The following is a 21,362-nucleotide window of genomic DNA, read 5'->3' as shown; positions in this document are numbered from 1 at the left end:
TCTCAAGTGGGGAGAACTATATTGAGCTTTGAGCCTCAGCAATTTAATGTAATGGAAATACTTGCTCAGCCTCTTGCGATCGTAGCTCCCTTGGCATTTTAAGACTCGTAACTACTTCATTTGTGCACTCCAACACTGTTTGCAAAGCTGAGGTTTGGATAGTTCGGCCTTAAATTCTTCAGTTAGTAAAACCCACAGAGGACTGCAGAAGGCACTAGTTGAATTTTAAAATTTTGGCAGCTGCAATTCAACTGGCATCAATTTAACGGTCATGCAGATTGGCAAGAACAATCTAAATCTCTCATGTGCCGCAGGGCTTTGAACTTGAATGATACTTTAAGGGGGAAAATGTTCAACCAAGCTTAGGAGTAACTCAAAGCACAGAACAGGTTGGGGTTTTTTTGTTTGTTTGTTTTAAAAGCAAATCAGCTGTGTGTTTTTTTGTGTTAGAGAAAATGCAAGATCAAAGCACAGATGTTGTGCCAAATGCACTGCAGAACCCATATGATATTTGTAATGCTTGCTCATGACTGGTCACCTTGCTATAAGAAAAGGGTGGTATTAGAAGCTGTATTGCAGTTTACATATAAATTGAGCAGGTCGGTGGAACCTGTGGCCCTCCAAATATTCTTGCATGATGACTCCCATCATCCCTGACAATTGACCATGCCGTCTGGGGATGATGAGAGTGGAACTCCAACCATATCTGGAATGCCCAGGTCACCTATCCCTAACAAGGTAGGGAGCTACAACAAATTGAGAATTCCAAAGAAAAGTTCAGTATCAAGAAAGGCATTTGTAAGCAGAACACTCTTGAACTGCCATTTTATGTGTCATCTCAAAAGGCTAAGTTTTCTCGGGGAAGGTGAGCTGGTAAAGATCTATCAGACTAGGGTCCTAAAATGTACAAGGAGCCTCTATGAATAAATACGATTCAAATCTCTGCTCTCAAATTTGTGTTGAGCTGTAAACTGGATTAAAATGATGCACCAGAAGGGGAAGGGCTTGCCAGCACACCTCTGATTCCTCTAACTTGTTTGCTTTCATGTGAATATTGTGTGCACCCAAATAGGTAGTATACTTCTGAATTTGGATTCTGGGAATCGCGAGCAAGGAGGGTGCTTTTGCCCTTGGGTCCTGCATGCGGACTTTCCATATGTATTTGGTTGGCTACTGCAAGAACAAGATGCTGGACAAGATGGGCCTTGGGCTGGTTACATTAGGACTCATTATAAAGACATGAAAACCACGCTTCCAGGACTACCCTATTCTTTTTTGAGTCTTTGTAATTAAAGGCTATGAGTGCCTTGGAATCCAACTGGATGAGTCACACGAGTTCTTCACCAACCTCTTTGTACTTCATGAGTTTTTCTGCCAGACACGTCTGCCTTGAGGATGGCCTCCTGCTGTTAACCTCTAAATTTCCATTTCTGCTTCCTCTCTTAATAAAATTTTGTTGATGGAAATTGTGTGATTTCATCTCTGGATTGTATTAGGACAATTCAGTACCGTGACTAAACAAACTGAAGTTTCTCATGCTGTACTTCTTTGTATTTCAGTAAGCATGCTAGTAAAAGGGACCCAGGTGGCGCTGTGGGTTAAACCACAGAGCCTAGGGCTTGCTGATCAGAAGGTCGGCGGTTCGAATCCCTGCAACGGGGTGAGCTCCCGTTGCTCGGTCCCAGCTCCTGCCCACCTAGCAGTTCGAAAGCACATCAAAGTGCAAGTAGATAAATAGGGACCGCTCCGGTGGGAAGGTAAACGGCGTTTCTGTGCGCTGCTCTGGTTCGCCAGAAGCAGCTTTGTCATGCTGGCCACATGACCCGGAAGCTGTCTGCGGACAAACGCCAGCTCCCTCGGCTTATAGAGTGAGATGAGCGCTGCAACCCCAGAGTTGGACACGACTGGACCTGATGGTCAGGGGCCACTTTACCTTTACCTTAAGCATGCTAGTAAATGGCCCTCTCTGCTAGGGAGATACCTACCTGCCCACTTGAAGAACAGTTCCAGGGTCCCAAAGGGAAATGTTTCCCTAGCACACAAGCTAAATCTCACCTTCACCAGTAATTTATTCCTTGTCTGTGCAGATGTGTATAGAGACACATGTCCTAAGCAATTGTGATGACACACACGATAGGATCTAAAAAATGATTTCTACTTATATTGGGTCTGGCTATTCAACTTGAACTTAACGTACATTTATATAAAAATACAGGAGTGAAATTTAATTAAATATTGTAGCTTTGATTGCTCTTTGAAACATGTTTCTCATGAGGTTCTCTACATTTCTGATATGTAATACAATTTATTAATATATTTCATTGTGTTTCATTAGGGTCTAAATTGTATGAAGCCATAACTATTATGCAAATGCACATTTTAAAACTTTGTTCTCTTTGTATGATTTTCCCTTGGAAAGGATGTATTATCTTTATAGTGGCAATAAATTCAGCAAACCATTACATACTACATTACGTACTACAAAGAAATATGTCCTTTTGTTTAACTAAATGTCAGTTTCTTACTAGAAATCTTTTAAAGAGGAGACTGAGCAATATATAAAGAAATGGCAACATGGAAAAGGGATAGTTGGAGTTCTAATGTTGTAATGTTCTGAGAAAGTAAATTAAGCATCATATTTTCAGTTCATAAAAGAATTCTATGCACCTTAGCTATTCAAGTACATTGAGCATTAATGGACCATTAATTTGCTCTAAAGAGTTTCCATCAAAACATATGGAGTAAATTTTCATTCACCTTAACTTCCAGCATCCATACCTCTTGGTATACTCCATATTTCAAACTCCTTGCTTTTTTAAAACAATATTGCTTGTGTCTGCCCTATGGGATTGGATTGGGAACAGATGTTGAATGGCTTTAAAAGAGCCTGTATAAAAACAAATGTATGAGGAGTACGGATTAATAGATCTATTAGATAAAAAGACAGAGATGTCTGATTACTGTTTATAGAATCATGGAGTTGGAAGAGACCACAAGGGCCATCCAGTCCAACCCCTGCTGAGCAGGAAACACCATCAATGCCTGTCAAGCCTCTGCTTAAAGAGGCAGTTTAGAGACTGACGATTCTCTTTCTGAAAGTATAGGTCTGCTTTCCATGCTTTAATGTATTTATCTGTACTTTCCAGCTACTTCACTTGGACTGTGTATCTTATGAGTAAGAATTGGGAAGAAATTTCATTCATTTCTCATTGAAAGGTGAACTTACCTAATTTGCTGTTCCTCCAAACTATAGGTGTCCTTCAAAATCCACACATCTCTGAATCAATGTGTACAAAAAAATGTATACATGAAGGGTTGTTTTTTTAAAAACAAACAAACAAACAAACCAAACTAATATGGTGAACTTAAGATTGGGGAAATGAGAAACTGAGTGAAACCCAATCCATCCCTGTTTATGAGGAGTATTGTGACTCTGAGCCCTATTTTACACTCAATTTCACAAATATTTTTAGCTTGCAGCAGCACTAACAATCCTTAATCATCTAGGTCACATTTACCTGACAAGTTCAGCAAGAGATTCATTACAAAATGCATCAGTTTTGATTGTCTGGCTTTCAGAAGCTGTAGGCTATGTCACCTTCTATGTTGAGCTAACTTTTTGCAGCATCAGTAAAGAGTCAAATCAGCTCTTCCACATGCTTGCATATTGTGCATTCATTGTGAGCTTTCAGAGTTCAGAATTTGCTAATTTTTCTATAGCCCAATTCTTTCCAACACATGCAACAATTTTCATGTTAGAATAAGTCTCAAACCAGCAGCTCTCTGTGGTTCAGTTGCATAAGGATGGTGGTGTGTGTGCACCCTGGGCTTTCCCACACAATCGGCAGCCTTATACCCACCTAGTCCAGCATCCTGTTTGCATTGTGGTCCACCAGATCCTGTGGGAAACCCACAAACAGCACTAAAGCTCAAGAGCATTCTTCCCTCCTGTGGTTTCCAGGAACTCATATTCAGAAGTATTACTGTTTCCAGATGTAGAGGTTTCCAGATGCCTCTGGCCCAACCACCAATGACTTGTGGGTTCCAGAAAGTTGCTCAGAAGAAAATGTGGCCCTCAGGTTCAAAAATGTTGTCCAATCTTGCATTAGAATATGTGCTATAATGAGAGCTCTTCCCCCAGCCTTTACAGTGGTACCTCTACTTACAAATAACTCTACTTACGAATGTTTCTACTTACGAATGGAGCTCCGTCCACCATCTTGGATGCAGTTTAGATAGGATTTTTTTCTACTTACGAATTTTTAGATTGGGTTGCTTCGACTTACGAATTTTTTTCTCCCAATGCATTCCTATGGGATTCTACTTACAAATTTTTTCGACTTACGAATGTGCATTCAGAACGCATTAAATTCTTAAGTAGAGGTACCACTGTATTTATTTTGCGTATTGTATTTTCGATGCAAATCTACTCCAGACTTTATTAAGGACACAGGAAATGTAGATTTCCCACACCCATAAGATTGAATGGTAATGTGGTCATTTAAAGACTTTGGACAAGCGTTTCCATCACAGTTGGGCAGGATGAGATGGCTCGGCGTACTTAAGAAGCCACATGTGAGTGACAGAATGCCATTAAAATAAAATGATATATTTTTCACTACCACCATTTCCGATCAAGAGCTCTATATTCTGTTTATGGATTCGTATAAAAGGATGATGAAAGAAATGTGGAAAAATCACTTGGCATCTGCCATAGATGCTGTGCTGTTTCGGCCCACTAAGCGTTAGGAGCATTTAACAATCTGGTGACTGCAGTATACCTGTACTCTGAGGTGCAGCAATCTGTCAAATTGTGCAGGAAATTTTAGGGGGGGGGGTGACACAGCTGTGTTTGGGATCCATGCCACAATTGCCGTCAACATCGAGACAACATAAGGTTAAAGCCTCATTTCCTATAGATAAAATTGTCAATCACAATTTGTTTCTGTGCTCAACTTTGTACTCCACAGCTCTGCTTTAGAAAGAGAAAAAGAGCACAGCTTTATTTACATCCGGGGAACCATACCAATAGCTCATTTACTCATTTACACATAGATATAATCTGATCACAGTCACTCCGAGGAAGAACATTTATGTCCACAGCTTGTTGGGAAATGTGGGCATGGTCCTGTCAGTACCTAGAACCGTTGCTTTTGCTTTCTTTTCATTTCCATGACAAATTGGTCATTATCCTCTCAGTTGTGGGGATGCCTGGCAGTCTGCCTGAGCCATCCTTTCTACACCATGGCAGAATTCAGGCAGAGCATTAGTAGCCCATGTGTTTAATGTTGAATATTTGCCTAAGTATTTGGCATAAATAGCTGTGCAGCTCCTGTAATGTGATTCCGTCCACAGCTGCCTAGGCAAAGCTGATCTCCCTTATTCTCCCTTGACTTTCTAACATCATTCATAGGGAGCTGTTCCAATAGTAATATTTAACATTTCCATTCATAAAGGATGCTTACATGGTCGAATATTCTTTTCTTACCAAGGATATCCTTGCTCCTCATCTAACAAGATTGCCTTAATTTTAGCCTTGTAAATGTGTACTGTCAGAATGCATTTCATCTCCCTGGGATGCTGCTGCTAGCTCCGTTTCTATCTTCTCCTGCACCTGCATAAATCCTCCTCCTCCTTTGATCTGTGCCCTCCTAAGTAAAAATTGCTCAGAGGCCAGCTCGCAAAATCTGGTGTCAGATTAAATGTTAAGGTCACAGCATTCTATTTGAAAGCCATTTGTGTTGATTTTATTGTTCTGTTGCTCAGTTTTAAGACACCGCATGACCTTTCCTCCTGTCGCCTTGGCTTCTATCTGTGTGAGCCCCATATCCATGCCATCCCATTTGATAAAAATGATACCTGCTGTTAGGATGCCATTCCTTTCAGCTCCCTTTATTTATTTATTTTAAAAAATGAAATTGCTCTCTTTAATATATCTGTATTTCCCAATGGTTGTTGTATTATATTCTCCCAGTGGATTCACATGGATTGATCACAATTATCACTTTAGAACAGGGCAGGGAACCTCTTCCAGCCCAAAGTTGAATTCCATCGTTGACAGCATGCTAGGCTGGGTTGCATCATATACAAAAGTATAGTAGGTGGCATTCTAGCTGTGCTATATATAAAAATATGCACATGAATGAGCACACACACAAACCCAGGCATAGGCAAACTCGGCCCGCCAGATGTTTTGGGATTACAATTCCTATCATTCCTGACCACTGGTCCTGTTAGCTAGGGATGATGGGAGTTGTAGTCCCAAAACATCTGGAGGGCAGAGTTTGCCTATCACAAACCCAACAACAACAGGGAGGAATTCATCTTACTGCTAAGATGATCATTCTATCAGGGAATGCAAGATGGAACCATTTCCCATCTCCTCCCATGTTGCCATTCTACATCTCCAACACATGCAGTCCTTCCTGCCACAGAAGAAAGAGGTCTTTCAAGTTTAGAATTCATCACCCTATAGGCACATGGGGCATGAACTGGAGCGAGACGTGTATGTGAAAGTGTGATGCGCACAGCTAGTAGGGCATGGCAGGGAAGCTCATACAATGGTCAGCAAGGCGCAGACACCAAATTCAAATTCACATTGTCATGCACGCATGCTTCTAGAGCGGCTAGAAAGCTGCTCTTTCCAAAGCCACCCTAAAGCCTTCACACATGGCTACTTTTCCAGTGAAAAATACTTATCCCAGGAAATGAGAAAATAACGAGGAAAGAAATCTAAACTGACAAATGTTCAGCTCAGATCTAATTTATTCTAATTTATATTCTATGGTGGGAGTTAACAGCATTTTTTTAAAAAAAACCAGCACATAAAAATATACCATACAAAGCAGATGCAAACTAAGTCATGGTTGCTTATCTCAACTAACAATTTTCTCAGAAATGCATTGATTCTTGTTCTATTACTTCCATCGCTTTATCTGTTCTTCCTTCCATATATGCATGTGGACTTGGGAGGCATACATGTAAAGTACTGGGAGCTTTAGCCAGGAACTCTGTCAGTGTGACCCAGGCACCTTATATTCTGTGCCACAGGACTAGTTTGCTGAAGAGAGGCAGTTGCTGACCTAGTCTCTGCTCTGTCTAAGCATCAGAGCAGACCAGAGGTTGGTACTGTATCTACCAGATTGACCGAGGGAAGGACCCAAAGCATCAATAGTGCTCCTCCCAGCAGAGGTGGATTTAAGGGAGCATGACTGGTTTGCCCACACTGGGCGCCAAACCGAGAGGATGCCACAGAGGGCACTGCAACAATGACAAAGATGAGAGGCGGGGGGGGGGGCACTCAATGTTGGCATCACATAAGGCACCACTGAAACTTGAGAGCCCAGAGTCCGATACTGCACCCAGTCCTATGAGACCTATGGCTCTGACCCAGCTTTGCAGTCTGAGCTGATTTCAGACTCTCTGTCCCTTCCCAACTCAACAACTTGCCAAGAAGGTACTTGCTGGCCAACAGATTGCTGAACCAGGCGATCTCAGAAAGAGCCACAGCAGCCAGAACTGGGTTTCTCATAGTCCCTAGGTACACAGGGGTCTGGGGGAAGGAGCCAGTACTGGTATTGCAAGCCATCAAAAATGGTCCTATTCTGTTAGGGATGGGCAAATCTGTCAATTTTGATTTCTTTCCATTTCTCATTTGTTCCTTCAATTCACCACATTTCTGCATCCCCCCCCCTTAGAGGTCTGATGAAAAATTGGCAACATTTTAGTGTGTAGCTCTAATATACACATGTTGGTATGCAATTATATTTAATTTACTTTTTAAAAAAACAACTCTCCCTAATATAATGTAGTTCCCTATGACATTTTCACCAATATATGCAATTGTGTGCACATTTTTGCTGTGCAAAATTTGGAAAAGTGTGAATTTCAAAGGATAGGTATAAGTTTCTTATTACTAATAATAATTAGTTTGCTTATTGTTTCAGGAAGTGTGAATCAGGTCGGTTTACAGTAAAATGTGAACTAAACTGAACTTCTGTCACATCATATCCTATCATATCTCATAGTAAATATTCTGATAATAACAAAGGATTTATTTCTGCAGTGTGGCCATTATTTTATTGCTCAGTACAATCCACCATCAAACTAATTAAGTCCCCCACCCTCTTGTTGGCTTTCTGTGAGTACTTATCATAATAAGTTGCCTAAACTTCACTTCTTATTTTCTATTAATGCATATATTTAGAAGGACCAAAAATAAAATAAAGGTCAATGACTGATGTCAGATTCTGGAATAAAAATAATACTGCACCACCCATTATCATGGGAACTATTGAGGACTTTGTAATTCATGGAGCAAAATCAAAGGCAAATTAATCAGACCCATTCATAATGAAGTAGTAATTAGAGCTTGAGACATTTCATACTGATACAATGAATAAAGAAAGAACAAGATGCATTCTTTTCTGTGTTCAGAACAGTGCTTGTTTAAGGGTGCCAGAACTCTGGCAGCAAGACCCAGGGGGTAGAGATGGGTGAGCAGCAGACTTCTTTTCTGCAAAACCAGCTTGGCACCCTGAGCAGGCACTTTTAAGCCCTTGGAAAAACCCTGAGAGATTTCCAAGCATTGAAAGTACCCACTCAAAAGTGCCTGATTCCCTATGCTGACTTCTTAGTTGACGCTCACTTCTGTGAGAATAAATGCAACAAAAAGCAGAGGGCTTCTTCAAAGAGGGAGTATTTAACCTTCTGTAAAAGATGTTTCCTGCATCATTTTTGACTGGGCTTAATCCCCATGATCCCCAGCAGAAAACAACAACTGGAGGTGCTGTTATGCAGGCAGCATCTTCACAACTTTCAAGAGGGGAGGTCCAGGAGGTCTCTCCTGTCACCAAGGGAGCCTTCAAGAAGTGGCTCACCAGGGTGGGACTATGATATTAGCTTCTTGGCATATGGGTCCCTGTTGCTTACTGAAAAGGAGACTGGGAGGGGTGAAGCCATGGGAGGTCATCATGGTGCAAACGCGTCAAAGGAGCCAATCTGGCCCTCCTGCCAGTGCATTTGCACTGCACCAACTTCCCTGCCTTGTGGGGAGCGGTTAATGTCCCAGTAACAATATACTGTGATTGATCAGAACTGAGATGTCTGCTGAAGGTGGAATTTGTTTACCTAGATTATGCCCAATAACATTTGAACAATGGTGCTCACCTAGTCAGATGTCCCCACTTTAAACGTTTGCCCCATCCCTGATGCCGTTCTATCTCTCTCTCCTGAAAAATGGGAGAGCTCATCAGAAGTAAACAGTATAGTCATCATCATAGGTAGATAGTATTGCAGCTACCAATTCATTATGGAATCAGGTACAAAAGAGCTTTTGCCTTACCCTACCAAGCTGTTGATTCTGTCTTGGCTTCTAAGTGTGAGTTTTAAGATAGTTCCTGATGGCCACTCAGCTTGCTGCTGCACTTCTAGCCTTACAGTTTGTAACATAAACACTTGGTTTTTATGTATATAGGTCAGTCTCCAACTAGCTTAAGGGTATCCTGGATTTTTAAAAAATAAAAATAAAAAACAGACGCCTTGGCTTTAAAAATGGAATCTAACACTTTCACAATACTCATGCTCAAATTAATTTCCTCCCCCCACCACCCCTGCCTCCATCTTCCAGCCTATTAGAGCTGCTGAGGAAAATCAGTATTAACTGCATTTAAAATGTTGACAATTAAATCACTTCTCATTCATAAAAAGCACATCTTAACCCAGAAACATTTTTTTTTTACAGTCTTTCCCTATCATACCAATATAACTCATTATGCATTTCATCTTTCCCAGAGAGGATAAAACATTCTTATGGGCAGTATTGTTTATATTGCGAAATAAAAATTTCAAATATATCTTTTATCAAAGGTAGTGTCAGCAATGAGAAAAATATCTCTCTCACTCACACACGAAGACTTATTTTGAATCTATGGTGTTTGTTTTAATGGAGTCTTTTGCTGCGGCTCTCTGGTTTTATGTATACTTCAGGGCCTGTTTTCTGTAGAGAGGATTTACCATTTTCTCAGACAGCAGATGTGACGTACTTTAAGGCTGATCTATTCAGTCCTAGGAATTGTATGATGCAGCCTTACTGGGGCAGCACCACTTAGAATAAAACTGGGAAATTATGTGTTTGAACATTTCCCTTTGTAAACATCTTATAGCTTGTGAAGAAGGCTATGAACAAACCCTTTTCCCAGATACTATTTTCTTTCATGTTGTAAGTTTTCTAGAGAGGGGAGCACTCAGATATTTGTTGTTGTTTAGTCGTGTCCGACTCTTCGTGACCCCATGGACCAGAGCACGCCAGGCACGCCTGTCTTCCACTGCCTCCCACAGTTTGGTCAAACTCAGGTTGGTAGCTTCGAGAACACTGTCCAACCATCTCATCCTCCGTTGTTCCCTTCTCCTTGTGCCCTCAATCTTTCCCAACATCAGGGTCTTTTCCAGGGAGTCTTCTCTTCTCATGAGGTGGCCAAAGTATTGGAGCCTCAGCTTCAGGATCTGTCCTTCCAGTGAGCACTCAGGGCCAATTTCCTACAGAATTGATAGGTTTGATCTTCTTGCAGTCCATGGGACTCTCAAGAGTCTCCTCCAGCACCATAATTCAAAAGCATCAATTCTTCGGCGATCAGCCTTCTTTATGGTCCAGCTCTCACTTCCATACATCACTACTGGGAAAACCTATACGGACCTTTGTAGGCAAGGTGATGTCTCTGCTTTTTAAGATGCTGTCTAGGTTTGTCATTGCTTTTCTCCCAAAGAAGCAGACGTCTTTTAATTTTGTGACTGCTGTCACCATCTGCAATGATCATGGAACCCAAGAAAGTAAAATCTCTCACTGCCTCCATTTCTTCCCCTTCTATTTGCCAGGATGTGATGGGGCCAGTGGCCATGATCTTAGTTTTTTTGGTGTTGCTGTCTGAAAGTACTATGTGGTTGCATTAAATGCATTAATTCATCTCTATTGTGAATATATGACAATAATTACTTTTACAGGGCATATATGATCCCAAATAGAAGCTGCAATCAGCAACACAGAAAGGGCAGCTAGTGTAGGGGTACTTAGGCCTTTCTCTCCCAGCCATTTCCCCCTATCAAAATCCTCTGTCCAATTAAATTTTCTCCCTGCAAGGGAAAAGATACAGGGACATGATTCTCTCAGCCCAGAAATCAAGAAACATGCAAACAGCTGTGATCTCATAGGGTGCATAACAGGAGCACTCTGAAGAATGCTCTGTAGCCACAGCTTTGGACTTGAGACAGAGAGACCGAATAGTAACATGACAACACATCTTGCTTTTTCCTGAAATATGCGGGTGAATCTGTTGTTGCATTGAATCTGTTGGCAGGGTGAATGTGGCTACCAGATCAAGGCTCACAAGATTCATAATATCACCCCTATTTAAAATGAGTTGCTTACTATGGAAATATTCATGGAAATATTTTCATAATGTCACTCTTTTGAAGATAAATATTATAGTTAAAAGGTGATGCTTTCAATTCAACTTTACTGCAATTATAAGGGCTAAAATAGATGTTACACCAAGCAAGATCCAGCCTGCTGGGCTTTTTATGAAATGAAGCCATGGAAAGCTCTTCACAGAGTTGTAGAATGACAGAGGCTGCTTGATCCTTTCCCTTCTGGTTATTTTCCTACTCCCCATATCTTTTTTTCATATTTTCTACCCTGTTCTTCCATCAGACATAGTCTTCTGTGATTCAGGTACAATCCTAAATCAATGGCTTACGCGTGCATAAGTATTCACACAATCACCAGGTTTGTCCCTCTTGCTTTTGAGCCAACAAGGCCATAACATTGCATCTAATAATGCTTGCTTTGGAGTGCCAAGTGCCAAGCATCTAAATGGCTTTTTAAGCAAATTTGCATCACATTTTATATTATTATTAAGGGAAGATAACTGGATTTACCCTTTCCATTTATCTATCCTCCCATTCTTGGGTTTTAATTTTTTTATTTATTTACAACAGAGGGAACAGAAATGGAAATGCATTGTGAAACTTTCAAAAGAGAAGACATTTGTATGCGGTATGCCTAATACAATTTCACGTAATGACCTTCACAAAGAAAAGGAAACTGACGGGAGCCAGTAAACATGGAAATTCAGTGTTGCAGAAGCTCTTTGATCAGTAGAATAAACTGACTTCCTCCCCCCCCCCTTTAAGCTCCCCAGAATAATTTTAGGAATATACTATAAATAGGGTGTTGCATAGCATAATGGCAAAGTTTGTAATTTGTTGACACTTCCTTGGTGTTAAGGTCTTGGCAATATGAGGACTTGCCATGGAATCACATGACCTGGACAGCTCCTTAAGCAGGCATAGGCAAACTCGGCCCTCCAGCCGTTTTGGGACTACAACTCCCATCATCCCTAGCTAACAGGACCAGTGGTCAGGAATGATAGGCATTGTAATCCCAAAACATCTGGAGGGGCGAGTTTGCCTATGCATGTCCTTAAGCCTTTAGTTTCAGTTCCAGCAGAAGGTCTTAGGGGCTCCTGTGACTAAAGGTCTTTCTCTTAAACTATTCCTCATTTCTCCAGAGTTGCCTGCATGTCCATAGGGGATAATTTGCCAATTGTCTCCTGTAAAGTATGCCACCCTCCTCCCAACTAAGAGGTTGTCCGCCCATCACAAAAAAGGATAATGATACAATCCCTTCTCGCTGTTACGAAGAAAATAAGATCACGTTTGACTGTAGCCACGACATGATGTTTGAGTTTCATCAGAACAAATATTATGGTGGATTATTATATTTGACCTTTTAACTTCTCATTCAACTTCCTCCTCTTTTGTAACCAATGAAAATTCAAAGCTGACAAATTACTGCTCAGTTTTAATAAAAAGTGACTTAAATGCCTATCACCCCTTCTATGCTGGCTTTCAAGGGGGAAATATATAATTTGTGTGCACTGCCATGAATTTAGAATGTAGAAGTGTGAATGTTCAGAAAGCAAATATTTAAGTGCTTGTGCAAGTGAGCTGTTTCCAGTGGAAAAAGTGAGACAAATTTAGCTGCTCCGGTACATGACCCTCTAATTAATTATACTTTCCTTATACAAGGATCTGTTTCCCAGAATTCAGGTGAGGTTTCGAGCTGAATATTTGATTTTAATTCCAAGGGTGTGCATACAGCAGAGTGAAGGATTGCTCTTCCTTCAGAAGGACTAATATCCTGGGGAATATATAGCCTGTGCAATGGAGAGGTGAAAAATGACTCTTTCCTTTCTTAGAAGAATTCAATAGCTAGAATTCAGTGGTGGGTTCTGCTGCCCAAGGAGACACTTTCAGCTTATGCTTATTGAGCAGCAGCTGAACCTCACTGAAACCCAGGGTCAAAGGTCAAATCCCCCTTTTTTTTAAGTGTTGCCAGGATTCTCCTGGAACCTTTGTCCATTTATTTGGGGTCCAATATTGCTGCCATGGTACCTCCTGCATCACTTTCCTGGGTCCTATTTCTCATCTCTGTTGATGAAAGAAGCTGTTTCGTTCGGCCTTTCAGCAGATGGTGAAGAAGAAGCCAAGGACCAGAAAAAATGGGATGGAGGATGCAATTGTGGTCAACTGTCCCATTCTATATGCATTGTGGAAGGTAAAGATGAGGTCTCTGGGTTGCAACCTGACAATTTGTTGGTATATGAATATCAGGTTTTTACTGAGATAGGGAGATTCAATGTTGAGGAATTCTTTTTGTAAAACTACATTTTAAAAACGCCATCCATTCTTATTAGGACCAAAATAGCAGCTGAGGAGCGAACCATGCCAATCTGTATACATGCATGTTTAATTTCTATTTGTGAATCTGAGTATAGCAGGAGATAGATGAAGCCTCCCTCCTCTAGAAAAGAGTATTTACAACCTGCTAAATTAGAGTAGTCCTGCTGCCTTTATCTTTAAGGAATCACACTAAAGGAATTTCTCTGTCTGTAATTGCTATGCCTCTTGCAATTATTCCATGGATTTGCATGAATTATGAAACCCCTGTTAGCAGAAACTTCCCATCATTGGTTTTCACATCCCCTGCCTCTTTGCAATATTGAATAGTACTGCACCCTGGGTTCAATAAAAATCCTTTGTCAATTGTGATACTTTTCACTATTAAACGGTGGCTGTTGTTCCAGGAAGTTCTTTGTTCTCACTTCCTAATGGCTACCAAAAGGGCATTTGTGGCTACAGCTGTATCCCTGCAGAGATAGCCATCCAAAGAAATACGTGCTCAGTAATATAGGATTCAGTGAACAGGTGTGCCTAGTTTTCAAAGTGTTTTCAAAAATATTTTGGTTGAAGATGAAGGCCAGATTATAAATTTATAAAATAGGTTTAATCCCCCCTAGTTTCTTGACTGTAGGTTCTGTATAACCTAATGAAGCTATTTGCCACTTATTTCTTTTAAGGAATTCTTCTAAAACATCTTAGAATTAGGCCTATTGGTCAAATGGTATCCTTTCAATGCACCTCATGGGTGAACTGGGCATTGAATCTGGGTATCTCATGCACAAACTCTAACCCTAATCACTCTACCACGCTACGCCTCCACCGCTATTGGCATAACCTTTCTTTACCTCTTTTTTCCCTTATGGTTAAGCTACATTATTAATTGTTGTGTTGTAAAGTTCATAAAGTCGGTTCCCTTCTTGCTGCATTCGCGTCCTGTTTAGCTTGCTTGGAAAAAGTCTCAGTAAATGGTCAATTAATGATCCATCGCTTTCCTGAAAGAATGGATTGAAGGATGCTCAATATTGCAATCTCTGTAGACTAACTATTGCTGCTGCATTATACACTCCATCAGAACCTTGTCTTCAATCCCTTGGTCTTAAACCATGGAAATGGGCAGAAAAGTACTATATATTCACATATTTTGAATTGTCTCAGACTTGAAATTGAGGTCCGTAGATGGCAGGGGGGGGAGCCTTGTTTTGGGAGATGATGATGATATTATTATTATTATTATTATTATTATTATTATTATTATTATTACCATTATTACCCCGCCCCTTTGACTGGGTTTCCCCAGACACTCTGGGCAGCTCCCAACAGAATATTAAAAACATGATAAAACATCAAACATTAAAAACTTCCCTAAATAGGATTGCCTTCAGGTGTCTTCTAAAAGTCAGATAGTTGTTTATTTCCTTGACATCTGATGGGAGGGCATTCCACGCCCGGTAGAGGGTGCCACTACCGAGAAGGCCCTATTCTCAAGGTACATCATGTGGAGAACTAGACTGGGCAAATGGCCAGAGTTCAGTGGGTGGGTAGAGTCAATGGAGGCTGGGCCATTAGGGCAAGTGTGCCACTGTCAGGCTATTTTTGGTCCACCCCTACAACCAAGGGGTGGTACTGCCAGTCAATTTATTTCCCCCTAGTCTCAGCATTGCCTTGTAGACCTCAACAGGGAGGAGGGTGGGCATAAAACTATAATTAATTGTCTGTGTCTATTATTGGTTCTGTCTCTGCCTATCTGGCTCTGCTTATTGCCTGGTTCCCTGCCTTGTATCTATCCTTCTGCACATGATTGCATGCAGAACGTCCCTCTTGCAATCTAGAAAATGCTTCATTATGAGACATCTCACATTTAGAATGTCATATACCAAGCAAGCCTGTCTTTCTTGTTAAAAACTAAGAGTTGATCCAAGGGCAACAGGACCCTTAGTTGCAGAGAGTGCCAATTAGCAGCCTTAAATACCATGCTGGTCTGCCCCCTCTCCTTGGACCCTCAGACCCTCATGGCTCCAGACCCCCTTTGAGAGGAAGAGATTGCCTTGAGCCTCTTCCTGTGGAAGGAGGGCTTTTGAGGCAAATCAGCCCCTGCCGAAAGCAGGGATGTAATTTTTTAGAACAAGCATTTTTCTTTTTCAAAATTAAGTGCAGACTTATTTGAAATAAAATCAATAAGAAGAGGTGAACAATAGATTTTTAAGTGAGTTAAATAAAGTAAAGATACAACCTTTGAAGACAATGCATAAGAGTGATTGGAAGGGGAAAGCATGCAGCATTGTGGCTGTGCTGGTATTTTTTCAACTCTCTAAAGAGCTGCTGCTATTCTTACACTTGGTTTTTTCCTATGTCTAGAAACTCTAACACTGCGGCTGAACAGTCCAGTGTTAATGTAGAGCAGCCTTCTCCAACATGGTACTTTCCAGATGTTTCAGAGTATGACTCCCATTATTCCTGACCATTGCCCATGCTGCCTAGGACTGATGGGAGTTGCAGTCCAAAACATCAGGGCATCAGGTTGGGGAAAGGCGATGTACAGGATAGCTGACTTATAGCCCAAAAGCTTTGCTTTAACTCACAGCTGGGAATCTCTGCTTTCATTTCAAGCCGGCAAGCTTACAGCAAGAACTACGTTGGCCACAAACCTATGTACACTTTCTTGGGAGTAAGTCACATTAAACGCAGTGGGGCTATGCGTAGACATGCATAGGATTGCACTACTAACGTACATTGTTTTTAAAATGAGGCTCCATTAATTCATTTGAGTCTGCCTGGGATTACCTGGTTGTTTGAGACACTTGCCACAGGGCCTAGCCAGAAACTCTGATTGTGTCTAACAATACATGTAAGCTTGCAGTTCATCATACATCCATTCAGACAACAAGTTCTCTCTGTGTAAAGTCACACTCTTTTGATAGAAAAATGCAGCTCCATATTTCTAAATTCCTTTTTATTTCACACAATACTTTTTCATAATTGTCTTTATACACATTTCTATTCCTTGTTGTTAACAATATCCCTAAATATTTTACTTTTTTATGGATTTCTATCTCAGTGCTTTGCACCAATTCCTTTTTCTCCTCTTCTTTTAGATTTTTAACTAATAATTTGGTTTTGTTTCTATTTAATTTAAATCCTGCCACTTCCCCAAATTCTTGAATTTTTTCCATTTCTCTAGGGAGAGTTTTTTTGGCTCTTCTACTGTAATTAGTAAATCATCAGCAAAGACTTTTAATTTAAATTCATTTTCCCTAGTTTTTATTCCCATAATATTTTTATCTGCTCTTATATTTCTTACAGGTACTTCCAGGACCAAGATGAACAGGAATGGTGATAACGGACATCCTTGTCTAGTTCCTTTTTGTATTTTACATTCTTTCGTTATCACCTGATTTACAATTAGCTTCGCATTTTATTCTGAATATATTGCTTGTATTCCTTTAAAAAATTATATCCACAATTGATTTCTTCAAGCAATTTCTTCATGAAATCCCAGGCAGGAAAGGTTGTCAAAAGCTTTTTCAGCGTCTATAAACATCATTGCTGCTTTTTTTTTCCTTTCATTTTTTACTTCCAGGTATTCTATCACATTCAGAATATTTCTTATATTCCAATCGATCTCCAGCTGTTCCAGGTTCTCTTTTCTTTCTGGGGATTTCTCTCCCAGTGCAAATAGAGAGTTCTCCTGCTTAGCCTCGGTTGGTGCCTCCAAGTTCCAGGGTTTAGAGTTTTAGAGCCTGTATATCCAGTCTCTTCATGTAAAAGTCTTTTGACCTTCTACTCTGCCAAATATCAGTCCGTCAAATTGTATCTCCACCAGCTGTCCACTTATATCCAAAAGTCTCTTAAAACTTCCAATTGCTAGAAAGTCTCCATTAGCTGCTGTTATACTCCTCTCCCATTCACAAAAAGCTCCTTGCAGAGCCTGTCCACAGAAATTGGAAGCTGACTTCCTTTTTGGCTTCTGTTTTTGCCAAATCAATAAACTTACACCTAATTTCTTCTTTAGATTTTTTTTTTTTTTTTTTTTTGCTTTACCTCTGATCGGAAGATCCACTGCTTTCGGCGACGTTATGTGGCTTTGGCTGTAGGGTGTGATGGAGCCGTGAGTAGACTCAAGCCCCTTCCCCTCCCCCTTTGCAGCAATTGCGAAGGGGGGATTGGGTTGGAGTGAGTTCTCCACGCTCTGCTGGACCCCAGGAGTACCCAATAATCCATGGGGTGTTCTTTGGGGAGGGGTGCCAGCCCTGGCTTTCACTCCCGGTGCCCTATCAGCCAGGGCCGTGTCGTCTTTAGTCAGATGACACAGAGCGCACCCCCATTGCACTCCGCAGCAGACCAGAAGTCTGAATTGGCTGAAGTTTCTAACATTATTACAGGGGAATGATCAGTAATGGAATTAAAACATAAGGGGTAGTACAGGCACCCCCAAACTTCGGCTCTCCAGATGTTTTAGACTACAATTCCCATCATCCCTGACCACTGGTGCTGTTAGCTAGGGATCATGGGAGTTGTAGGCCAAAACATCTGGAGGGCCGCAGTTTGGGGATGCCTGGGGTAGTATTTGACTTTGTTTTACTGAGAGAAGACCTAATGATGATCCTGATTTAGTCATGTCCACTAATTTCAATGGGTCTACTCTGCATAAAGCTTTGTTGGATACCACCTCATGATTAGTGTGAGAGACTAATCACCAGAAGCAGGTCAGTAATAACTTACACTGTGTCAGTGAAGTCAACTTTTTATTCAAAAAACAAACAACAAACAGCTCAGGTAGATTTTGCCCCAATGAGGCAGTTGTTAGGACTGAAGGTCTCTGCCTTCCCACAGTTGCCTCAGCTTCCTCCTCCCCCAAGTCCTTCCCAAGCAACCTTAGACTACATTGTCTTGTCTTTCTTTGCTCTGCATTCTTCTGGTCCTGGGAGACCGGGGCGGAGGGGAGCTGGTCACAACAAGAGAGGGAGAACACCACCACCCGGCTTCTTCAGCTGCCTGCCTGAGCTCTGCCTCTTGGATACCTCCTCTCCAGTCTCTGAGTCTGGACTGCCCTCTGCCAAATGCCTCTTCCTGCTCACTAAACCCTGTTACCTCTTCAGCTTCTGACACCGCCTCCTCCCAGTCTGCTCCCTCTGACCACATCATCATCCCATGACCAATCCCCTGGCTGTGAGCGTTCTTTGCATGGGGGTCCCCCAGCTGGTGCCTCACACTGCTCCTTTGCACCCAGCCAGTGCATGACAACCAGCAGTAAAGAGACCTGTAAAAAGAAGGTCACGTTCATAATATGCCTGGTTTCCAAGACTAGACATATCATTTTGTTACCAGGACTAAATCACAATCTCCTCAACATTTGAAAGATAGGCATCTTCTCTTCACAATGAATATGTCTGTACATCAATGAGTACCATAGTACATGTTGAGAAATTTTTCTCGAGCTGTTCACATCTGAAGCTCTTTTGCAATTTCAGCACAAGGAATTTGTACCATTCTGCTCTGTAGCTTGGAACCTGCTGCATCCAGTTAAAACACTATGGAAATGCTGTTTGCAGAACAGGAATGTTAGTCTGGAAAAAAGGCTTACTGGCAGCAGATAGCCCATTTAAAAATAAAGAAACAGTTTCACACAACAGGGAAGACAAGATGTTCTCTCTAGTATAGCGTGGGAAACGGTGGAAGAGAGAGTGCATACATTAGTGGGAATCTATGAAATTAAATAAGACACTGAAGTAATGGTGTCAACAGTCAGGTCAGCTGTGGCGCATAATTTCTGAAAGACGGTGCTTGGGGATGAAAGGTCTTCCCACAATAGTATTACAAAACATACTTCAGTGCATGCATTTGTCTACAAGAACTGCAAGTCAAGAGACAACCAAGGCTTTACTGCTGTGTGATAGTTAACTTACACAATATATACAGACATGGGGCTCTTTTAAGTACCACACAAAGTAAGAGATGCTTATATCCATCAAAATATATAAACTCTCTCCAAGAAACTGATACGGCCTATGTCGAGATAGAGGTTAAAAGTGTTGCTTTTCATGCTTTCCCAGCTCATTTACAAGAGAAGGTTAAAAGGAACGGAGAGAGTTGTCAATGCAACGAACCACCTTATCAGGGAAAATGTGTGTAGCTAAAGACTGAATTATCGGAGTAAAAGATCTGGCCATTGTGACACATACCTTTGTTACCTCTTGGTTAGATTACCATAACATGCTCTACATGGGGCTCCGTTTGAAAAATGTTACAAAACCACAGCTGATTCACAATGCTTCAGCAGGGCTGCAGAGCAGGGCTAGGTCTTCGGACAATCCGCAACTCCCTTATTACAACGACTCAGCTACATTAGTAAAAATAAAACTTTATAAATGTGTTATAACACTGTTACACCAGATGGCGCTGTAGAGCTGAATTGGAACTCTGTGAAATTTTTCATTGCAAGCTTTAAAACGGGGGTTTTTCAGGGCATTTTCAGAGTGTTTTTATAACTGTGTAGAAGCTGCCCAGCTTCACTGACTTCCCCTGCTGGGCACAAATCGAAGTGGTGGTTATCACCTTTAAAGCCCTAGATAGCTTGGGACTAGGTTATTTGAAGGATCATTTTCTCTGCTATAAACCTGCTTGGGCATTGAGGTATTTGGGCAATCAGCTTCAATATCACAAATATATCAGAGGTACATCACAGATACTTCTCTGGCTGCACCCAGGCTCTGGAAATTCCTTCCTAGGGAGGCCCCTCTTGATCCAACTTCGATGCTCTTCCACTAGCATCGGAAAATGTTTTTCTGCTGTGGCTGATAGTTTTGTTGGTTTTAGGTTAGCCATATTTATCCATTCATGTCTTTATCTGCTCATCTGACATGTTCTGATGTGCTATGCAGAAAGGTGGGCCATAACTTTAAACGAACATCATTTACAGTTTCAGTTCCATGCAGTTAGTGGGATGTAAACCCCACTGAACAAAGTAGGACTTGCTTCAAAATAAGCACACATTGGGTTGGGCTCCACAGCTCACAGAGAATAGATGATAGATTGAACAAAAGTGTATTATCAAGTAAGACGGGAAAGCTCTGTAGACCAAACAGACTGGAAAAAGCAGCTGACACTGAAAAGTGTTGTCCATTACATTTTTAGTGCTGTAACTTAGAGGACACTTTCGTATTTTTACAAAAAGGCTGTGTCCTACACCAAGGATTTTATAATCTCCCAAAGGAAGGATGCCCTTGCCTGCTGAGGTTAGGTGAGTGTCTAACAAAGAAGGAACTTTTCCCGTGGTTGTACTGTAACTCCTTCTTGGGGGAGATCTGCCTGGCATCTTCTTTCCTAACTTCTAGACCCAAGGATTTTAGAGCAGAATTGCCTGGGTTTTGTTCCTCACTATGGTTGACAGCTTGCCATAGTGCATCAGCAGCTGGACTTATTTAGTAGCATATTTTATCTGAAATATTTATTTGAAACTAGTTGACCCTCCCACACGTTGCTGTGAGTTAACCCTGTGGCTACCCCCACCCTGTGACGATCCATGATGCGTTGCTGTGCCTGACTCAGGGTCATAGTTGTCAAGTTCTCCCCTTTTTAAAGGGAAATTCCCTTATGCTGAATAGGCTTCCTCATGAGAAAAGGGAAAC

This window comes from Zootoca vivipara, chromosome 5 (genome assembly GCF_963506605.1).
Source record: "Zootoca vivipara chromosome 5, rZooViv1.1, whole genome shotgun sequence".
NCBI classification, from domain to species: domain Eukaryota; kingdom Metazoa; phylum Chordata; class Lepidosauria; order Squamata; family Lacertidae; genus Zootoca; species Zootoca vivipara.
This window is presented reverse-complemented; position numbering follows the sequence as displayed.